This window comes from Nothoprocta perdicaria, unplaced genomic scaffold (genome assembly GCF_003342845.1).
Source record: "Nothoprocta perdicaria isolate Ctin4 unplaced genomic scaffold, notPer1 scaffold_10, whole genome shotgun sequence".
NCBI lineage: Eukaryota > Metazoa > Chordata > Aves > Tinamiformes > Tinamidae > Nothoprocta > Nothoprocta perdicaria.
The window spans coordinates 7,337,318-7,346,472 of record NW_020454094.1 but is presented as its reverse complement, the minus strand read 5'-3'; positions in this window follow the sequence as shown (position 1 = coordinate 7,346,472).

Here is a 9,155-nt window from a genome sequence, read left to right as displayed (position 1 = left end):
AAAAGATGATCTAGAAGAGAAATAATATGAGTAGTTAACACCAATTCTGCTACCAGAAGTCATGCTTCAAATAAAAATCAGTTCCACTTAGTCTAATTAAATGCAGAACAAGCACATAATGGAGCACAAAGAACACAAAACTGTCAAAGGGGAGGTTTATACCTCAGGTGTTAGACCTTAATTGCTTCTTCAAAAGGTCTGTTAAGAAAAGACTAACACTGAAAATAAAGATCAAGTCCTGCTCTATAAAATACAGTAATCTAAGAGTCATTGTCTGGTATAAACAAAGTCAAAACCAGCAGGAGACAAAGTTGTGGTGCCAAAACCAAACACACCTCATTTAACTCATTTGGGTCACAAGAAATTAATGTGTCTTTAGTGGGCTTGTCTAACAAGGGAAGAATCTAGCTTTGCGCAGAAAAGTCAAACTGAATTTGCCCTAAGCTATAATAGTTGGTTCACTGCAAAACTGGAATATGAAGGGTCGAACTATAGATAAGAAAGTTTCAAAGCAGCCTGTGCTACCTGGAGGCAGCCGAGTCCAGGGCTGAAACAAACTCCCTCCTGGCAATTTCCCGATTTTGGTTCTCAGGCAGCACGGGCCACTGGTTAAGGCCAGTGCTTGGGACTGCTTAAGCTCTTCAGTCAGAGCACGGTGGATTTAAGAAAAGGAAGCAACGAGCTCCAGGAAAAAAGTTACTATGTCAGTTAAACAAGGTAGTTAACGTACGAGCATTTGCCAATAGCCCACAACCCTTTGGGAAGCAAAGGAGAGCAGCTCCCAAGTCTCTTGGCCACATCTTTCAGTTTGTAAACTTGCTTTTAAAGACCGCTTCAGAAAGCCCTTCTTTATCACAGGCATTAGTCCTCCCTGACAAGCAGAAGCAATCAGTTAYAGGCAACAAGATATTCAGCAGGTCCTTAAGCATCATAAAATGAACCCTATACGCATAATTCCAATTATTTCCATGTTAAAGTTTGCAATTCTTCACTAAGTGGAGAGAAGGAAAAAAAGGACACACTATGAATAAGTCTGCTTTAAAGCAGAAATTCTATCTACTCCCTTGGCACAGCAATCATGCAATAGGAGTTAATGTTCACTGCAGACACATTTGGGCACATGGCTAGACTGAAAACCTGCTCTGCACTACAGACACCATGATCTTTCAGTCAGGAAGCCACAGAACAAAACCCAGAAAGCCCTGAATCTCTCACAGGGAAACACAATTGCCAGCTACCCAAAGATAAGAGCATTCACAGAGTGAGCTACAGTTTCAGGCTCAAGCAGAATGAAAGCGGTAAAAACCACCCCAACTGTTTAAGAACACCCCAACCGTTTAAAGACACAGCCCCAGATGAAATCTGAAAGGCTACAGGGCATTCACAGGGCCAGGAAGCGAGTGTCAGTGCACACACTTCCCCCCCTGAACCTTCAAACTTTCTGCAGAGCAGAAAGTCATTTTGCTGAAGCTCCACATAGCACCACCCTAGCTCTCCCGCAAGGGTAATTTGAGGCATTTAGCAAGAAATAAAATCTATGCCTGTTTCGCAGGTGTGAGGAGCAAGGTTCAAGGCTAAACCATTTGCCTGCAGTGATCCAGCTCTTCCAGCAACAAAACTAGAGCAGAACTGTATTTTACAAASCCAAACCCAGAGCTGTCCCAAGGATTTCACTGCATCCTCTCAAGTCTGGCCCTCCAGCACTGCTGCCCTTCAGTCTCCCCTTTTAAACCACTCCCACTCAGCTTTTCATCTTACTCCAAAACCCTACATTTTTTCTTCTGCATTTATGAATCTGTATTTATTCAAAGAACTTTCTAAATTACTATTTGAAGTTCTTTTAAATTTGCAATTTTGGCATATGCTATTTTCGTTCTTACCCACCTATATAATTTTTTCCTGCATATTAGCCATTTCTTCAACAGCACCAGTAACGAATGCAAGCACTGGCTATTCATAGTTCCAAGTGTTTCAAACAGTTGCTCATTCTGTGTGCAAGAGAAGCCTTCAGAAATGCATTAGCCCCCTTTTCTCAGAAAATCTTAGCAAGTTTGACTCAGCTTCGGCAACTCGTGGCCTTTCTTTCATTCTGGAACTAGACTGGAGTGAGTAGCTGGATGCAACAGCCCCAGGACCATCTAATAGCTCTGCCTACAGCTTTTTCTCACCACCAGTARCGACACAGGACTGTTAACATTGTACTAATCTATCTCAGTAGATAGATGATGATTACAGTGAAGAAAAAAATAAAATAAAAAGCACTTCCTGCTGCCTCGTAAGCAGAAATATTATGAGTTGCATATTTCATAACTAAATCGTTATATTCACCTTCCCTATTGCTTGAGAATCAGTCCTCTCTACCCCTTTTAACCAGCACGGCTAATTCAATGAAACTTCATTTAGAAAACAAATCCAGTGCTGCGTGTTAACGACAGAAGCATCAATTCCTTAATAACATTAAATTATGTTTGTAATTTAAAAGGAGGAGGAATATGCCTCAAAAAGGGCTTGGAGTAAGACCGATGCAAAATTCCTCTCAATTTGAAGACTAGGAAAGAAGGAAGACCTTTCCATTAGTAAGTACAACCTCTTCAGAATACAGCCAACTTTCTRCGCTTTGTACTGGCTTGTTTCAACTGCTGCCTTCCTTGGCGGGGGAAAGAGCAGCTAGAGAGGAACTTTCTTATCTGCCCAATACCACTTTATTCTGAGCACATCCCAAAAACAAAGGAACACACATTTGGTTGACTGTATTTACTTTTSCAGTTGAAAATCTTCAGGAAGAAACTATGAAATAATTTTTATATAAAATATAAAAGCATTAATGTCCATGCTTGAATTTGCTATCCACTTTGCACACAAATAAAGCAAAAATGGACACTTAAAAGCAATAAACTTTTTTCCTTTTACTATTTTTATCTGGATTTGTTTTTTAAAGAAATCATATCACTAAGATCAGACACTCATTGGTCTAGAAATATTAATTAATTTAGAGACTTTTTACAAGCCATTAAAAGAATTTCTGGCAAGTTGGCAGAAATCAAACAAGAAGGAAGCCTGTAMCTGCAGATCCCCAAACTCTGCTCTAGAACAGGACAGTTGTTCTTTCACAGACAGTTCTGTGGCCTAAAGAATTTGCTTTTCCAACTCTCAACACTACTGAACATTTCAYACCCAATCATTTGTGCTTGTTTTAACACAGCAGGAGACTTATCAGATGTGAGAGTCCTGAAGTATTTCCCCACACAATCACACATACAAATCTTTACAAATTAAAATGATTATCTGGATATTGGTTGTTTAAACAATACAGATTGATTAATAACTGATTTGACAAGTCTTAGCTGCATATAATACTGTGGAAAATTGCCCCTCAAATCCCTACGGCACACCAGCCTCCAACTGAAACACTGTTTTGCACCACCTCTGTTCCTCCAACCATTTGTTTGTAAAGCTCAGCTGATACTTGCCTTAGGGGGTACATTAATTTACTCATTCCTCATCCCTCCTAATAAGGAACATAAATACATTTACTGAAAASCACAATTAGAAAAAAAACACATCTTAACACTGCTGTGGACACAGCAAGCAAAATGAAATCGATACCTTTCAGCATTTTCCTACTGAGAAGTCAAATAAAGAGATTGCCAATAAACTGCCTGTGGTCACCTAATAACTAAAAGATAACATATATACTCTTTTCTCAGACTACACGCATCATAAAGCCTTTCAATTCTTTTTGCCCCTACAGACAATCTTATTCAGACTACTAATGATTATTTGTATAAACGCCTTTCTCCACTACAAGAGCCTCTCATACTTCTTTTTCAAGTTGCTCTTCATTACCGTGCGAAGGCACCACACGATAGCATTAGTCACTAGGGTGGAACCCAGTGCAGCTCGCTTACATTAGCGAAGGAAATGCACGTTCTGTAATAATTAGTTTGCAGGGTGCTCATAAATGAAGAGCCTAATTTTCTTTTGGAGTCCAGAGCTGATGAAACAAACCAAACTGAACACCGAACATCTCCATATCTAGATTAAGCACAACCCTACCACTGACACAATGCAGTTGGCAATAGAGAATTTTAGAAATCCAGCCTCCAAAGCTCAGGGGATAAATCTCTCCAGTCATTTCAGTCACGGCTTCATCTGCTGCTGGGCTAGAGAGGTCAAGCAACACAGCACAAACGTACATTAGGAAAGGGCTTAAACGATCTCTTTCACATAATCTAGCAGGCAGCTATGATGAATCCTACAAAGAGGGGACTTTAAACAGCAGCTCACAACTCTATTATTGGTTTTCAAATACCAATTCCCAGTGGCTAAATAACTCAAGCATATTYGTATTCAGTCCATGTTGCACACGAAGAACTGACAACTGCTACTTAGACRGGAATTCTGGCTTTGCCAATTTTCTAGTTAACATATTATCCCTCTSTTAAATCTGCTGATCAAAAGGCAGCTGGGAATGCACAAGCTAGAATTTCTATTTCAAATCTAATAGCTGAGATGGAGACTATAGCACAATTGATGAGATATGAGGTTCTTTCCCTTCTAAAGGATACAAATATTCTTTTCCTTCTAAAGGAGATTTAAAATATAAGCCAAAGCACTAATACTCTGGTCCCCTTTTTATATACTTGCATATTTCAAATGAATATGGTGTAAGCTTAAAGGATTCTGAAGAAAGCTTATAACCCTTTAAAGACAAAAAAAAAAAAGGCACAATTAAGTCAGGATGTACAAGCTGTTCTTTCAGAATTCCTAGGCAGGGAAAAGATAATAGTCTGCAACCTTTAAGAAATCTCTTCTTCCACACAAGAAAGGATGAGAATAAATATATCTTTTAAAAGAAGAAAAATCATGCTAGCTCTCTCTTCGAAGACCCCAGGAAAGGCTACCCTGACTGCAAGAGGTCACTGGGGACACCAGGCAGGAGCTTACTCAAACCGAGTCAGACAGTCACAGCATTAAGCAGGGTACTAACATACCAGAGAGGATTACCTACCTAGGCAGTTAACACAGAAAAACCATGAGCTCAGGCCTGTACCAATCCACCGCAATCCCCATCATCAGTCAGAGGCTGCTCCAAAGTGCAAGATCAATCATGYTGCCTTCCTAGTTACCAGAGAAAGCAGACACAGTACAGGGAAAAGAAACCTAAATCTTTGATGCACTCTGGAAGACCTACTTTTGTTATACAAAAAGCTATTTATAATTTGTAAACATCCCTCTCCCCATCACTTCTTCCTTCAAAGAAGAATTTTCAAAACATCTTCCCAGAGCTTTTCAACCACAGTTCCTTCGCATCTCCTTTACAGTGTCACTGATTTGAACTAATCAGGTCTATTTTATAAAGTCAGTAAAGCCTTTGGGTAAAAATCCGTGTCCAGTGATTTTTGAAACTATCAAGTTTAAGACTGAAAAGGCTGTGGGTAATTACATTGTAAACAAAATGCAAGGGGAGTCTGGTCTAGAAGCTTCTGTCAAATAAAACAAATATTGACTAATTGAGGAGTGATAAATTTAAAGGTGGCACAAATGGCATAATTCAGGAACAAGCTGATGCCAGAAATTTATCATACAWTGACCAGATACTGACAACAACATGGAAAATAATCTGAACTATCAATCACTGGAAGCAACATAAAACCATACATTTACACAATAAAAAATGGGCAAAGCAATGCCTGCTGTGGCATTATAGCACCTCTCCTATCTGCACCAACCAAAACAACTTGTGTGACAGGGCTGGATGAGGTGACCCACTGAATAGGTCCCGAAATCCAATTCCTCTCTCGCTGATTAGAGATTATCTCTAGAATAACAAGTGCTGGGCTTTACTAGACAGCGTGAGAACAACAGAGGCAGAGTTCTCCCATGTGTTTTTGATGATTTCTACCCCTCAGTTATTAAGATAAGCTAAAAAATAAGTTTTGCAGCTAAAAACTAAGCTAAAACTAAGTAAGCAGTGCAGCTGAATTTATTCAGAACAGTAATCTAGAACTGAAGTTCAAGTCATTAAAAAGAAACCGACGTTTATTCATTTATACACCCAAGAGAGGTTTCTATTTTCACTGCACTTATACAGAGCCTCTGTGTAGAGCAAGAGCAACATCTTCCCGACTCCTCTGCTGCGCAAGGACCTGCACAGAAAAAATCCTCTGTGATCAAACTCATGGGCCAGACGCAGCCCATGAGCAAGCAAGGAAAACAGTTACTTTCAGTTTTGTTTCAGAGGTTTCGGTACCACAGGAAGGTAACCTATTTTCTCTCTCCTTGTCCTTAATTTTTTTAAGCAAAGCTTTAACTCAAAGCCACCCAGTTGCTGTGATGATCTAGCACAGCAGAGCCACATTCAAAGGACATCTCAGTGTGCATATTAAAGGCATTAAGCAGCAGTACTACTGCAGCACGTAAATATTAGCCAAGCATGAGGCTGCAAACAGCATCAAGCAGCTCAGCCCATCGCTGCAGGGCTCCTGCTGCCCATACATCCCTCAGYCCTGCTCCCTTCCCCAGGGCTCTTCCACACAAGGAAGAAAAAGGGGCTGATAACATGGGAGAAACTGAAATTATATCAGCATCCATTACTCATTTGTTCCTTAAATTTGGCAATATCGAGTTTTTATTTAGGAAAATCCATCTTAAAGTGTTGAAGTTCAAGATAAATACAATATTTGGAGCTGCTGGACTCCAGAAAAACAGGTACATTCATTTTATAGCCAAGTGCCAGAGTCTACCTCCTTATCTCTATGCTAATGAGACGGCATTAATATCATAAACATCCTGCAAGATTTCTTCTTTTTTGATTACTTGGAAGACTTTTTTGAAATAATTTGGGTAATAAAAATATTCCATAAAGCAGTTACTCGTTTCCTTGTAACTTCTAGTATTGGAAAAAAAGAAAGCAATGCTACCTCCCCTTGATAGTGACAGATTCTGGGCTATTAAACCATAGGGGAAAAAAAAAGAAACAGACTCTAAGTTACATTAAGCAGCTCCACAAAAGTCTTAACTATTTTCTTCTAAGGAGCGCTGAGCTAAACGGCAATATCAGGAAGTTAGAAGCTGACTGACGGATTCATTCTTACACCAGGGTAAGCACACCCTTGGCTTGCCTGCCTCCCCAGTGCTGAGAAAGGCAGCATCCTCCTCCTCATTCAGAAGCGAAACAGCTAACTAGAACAGATCCTGAAATAAACATTAACAAAGACATGGAGAGCTACGAGCCACTGGGAATAAGAAGCTGCGGCTTTCGGGTGCGGAGCAGACACAGTGAAAGAGCCAGCACAGCAGAGACCTGTGCACCGACCTGTGCACCGAGCGCGGCAGAGGCAAGACGAGCACTGGGGCTCTCGCAGCGCAAAGCCAGAGAAAAGCAAATYAAGGCAGCCCGGACCCGAGGCGCCTCCCACAAACACAGGGGAATTCTTCACGGACTTCCTTAACGTGGGAAGCCCTCGCTTCCAAACCCCGGCCCGGGCAGCAGCGAGCTCTCCCCGCAGCCCGGCCCGGCCCGGCGCTGCCCCGCCGCCCTCAGCGCGGCCCGGCCGGGCTCACGCCCGTTAAACGCCGCTTCCCGAGGCGGCCAGCCCGGCCGCGGTGCGCGCACACCCGGTGGAGCAGAGCCGCCAGGGCCAGCCCGGCCCAGYCCGCGCGAGAGGCGCCACCGGGACCCGCCGCCCCCAGCCCCGGACGAGGAAACGTCTCCGCCGCCACCGCCCTCCCCCCGGGCCCGCCGTTACCTGCGCGGCACCTCTCGGCCCCACGGCGGGCGGCTCCGTCCGGCCCCGCGGCTCCCACGGTCCCCACCCGCCCCTACGGAGCCCGCGCGGCGCCGCCGCCTCCAGCCCCGCACCCGGGCGACGCCATCTTGTCTACCTGCCCTCCGCCTTGCCTCCCCGGCGACGCGCTGGCGTCACGGCGCACGGTCACCTGCCCGCGTCCGCCCAATGGGGAGGCGCCTGCCATGACGTCACCACCCGGGGAGAGGGGCGGGTGGGGCAGGGGCGGGGAGATGGAAACCACGCCCCTACCCGTTGGGCGGGGCGCTGAGTCGCCATGGCAACCGGGCCCGTCCCCATTCCGTCATGGCGGCCGCTGCCGTCGCCGTCATCCCGCTCCCGTGCGGCCTTCCCGGCCCCTCCGCCGCCCTTCCCGCCTCGTCACCCGCCCGCGGCCCCGCCCCTCTGCCGCGGGCCCCGGCACCCAAAAGGGCGGTTGTGCCGAGCAGGACGTGGCGCGAGTTGTGGTAACTCGCAGCGTTGGGCTGAGAAGTGCCYGACGGCACATAAAAGAAATCATGAAAGATGGTTTCTTTCGGGGAAAATAAAGCCTTGACAGGTTCCATGGGATGTGAGRCACCTTCCTCTCCCCCTTTCCTGTTCTCTGCAGCGTCACTTGCAAGAGGGCCATCCTGGAAGCCCTGAGAGCCCGGGGTCRTCACCAGCAGAACGGCCTGGTGTCAGCTGCTTAGCTGTTACTGTTATAACTGTTACCATTGCCATTATCATTACTGCTATTATTTTTCCCCCTGCTCCTAGAAGAGGCATCCAGGGTTTAGCTTTGAGCTGTTCTGATTCCAGCATTAAGCGCAAGAGAAGCACAGGGCAGAGCAGCAACGCATCTTACAGCATGTCCCTTGTGCCCAYGAGGGAAAAGATGCTTTAAAAATGTATTTTCGGATTGAGGGGCACTCCATAACCRTCCCAAATCGGCGGTCTAACAGAGAACAGGTTATTTTGCCCCTGCAYGGGCAGGACGCACAACCCAGCGCCCAGTTCAGTCTCGTGTTGGGAGCAAATGATTGAGGCTGGGTTGGCAGGCACAACACAGCGGCTGTTTGCTTCCATAGCATCCCAAAGGGCAATATTTATGCTGTTGTTTGTATATTTATGCACATGAATATTTGACCCTTTCTGGTTCTCGGGCAGTTTCGGAGCCTGGCGCTGCTCTGGGGCAGCCTGAGGGCAAGGACGCTCCAGGTGGGCACTGCACGAGCCGATATGCTTTGTTTTACCCTCAGCCCTGCTCTGGTCTCGCTGTATTAACCCACTGAGGTCCCTGCCACTTGAGGGGGGCTGTGGGAGGAAACGGGAGCCGCGATTTGGGCGAAAACCGGCCGATTTCGGCTCCGGAGGCCGCGGGGC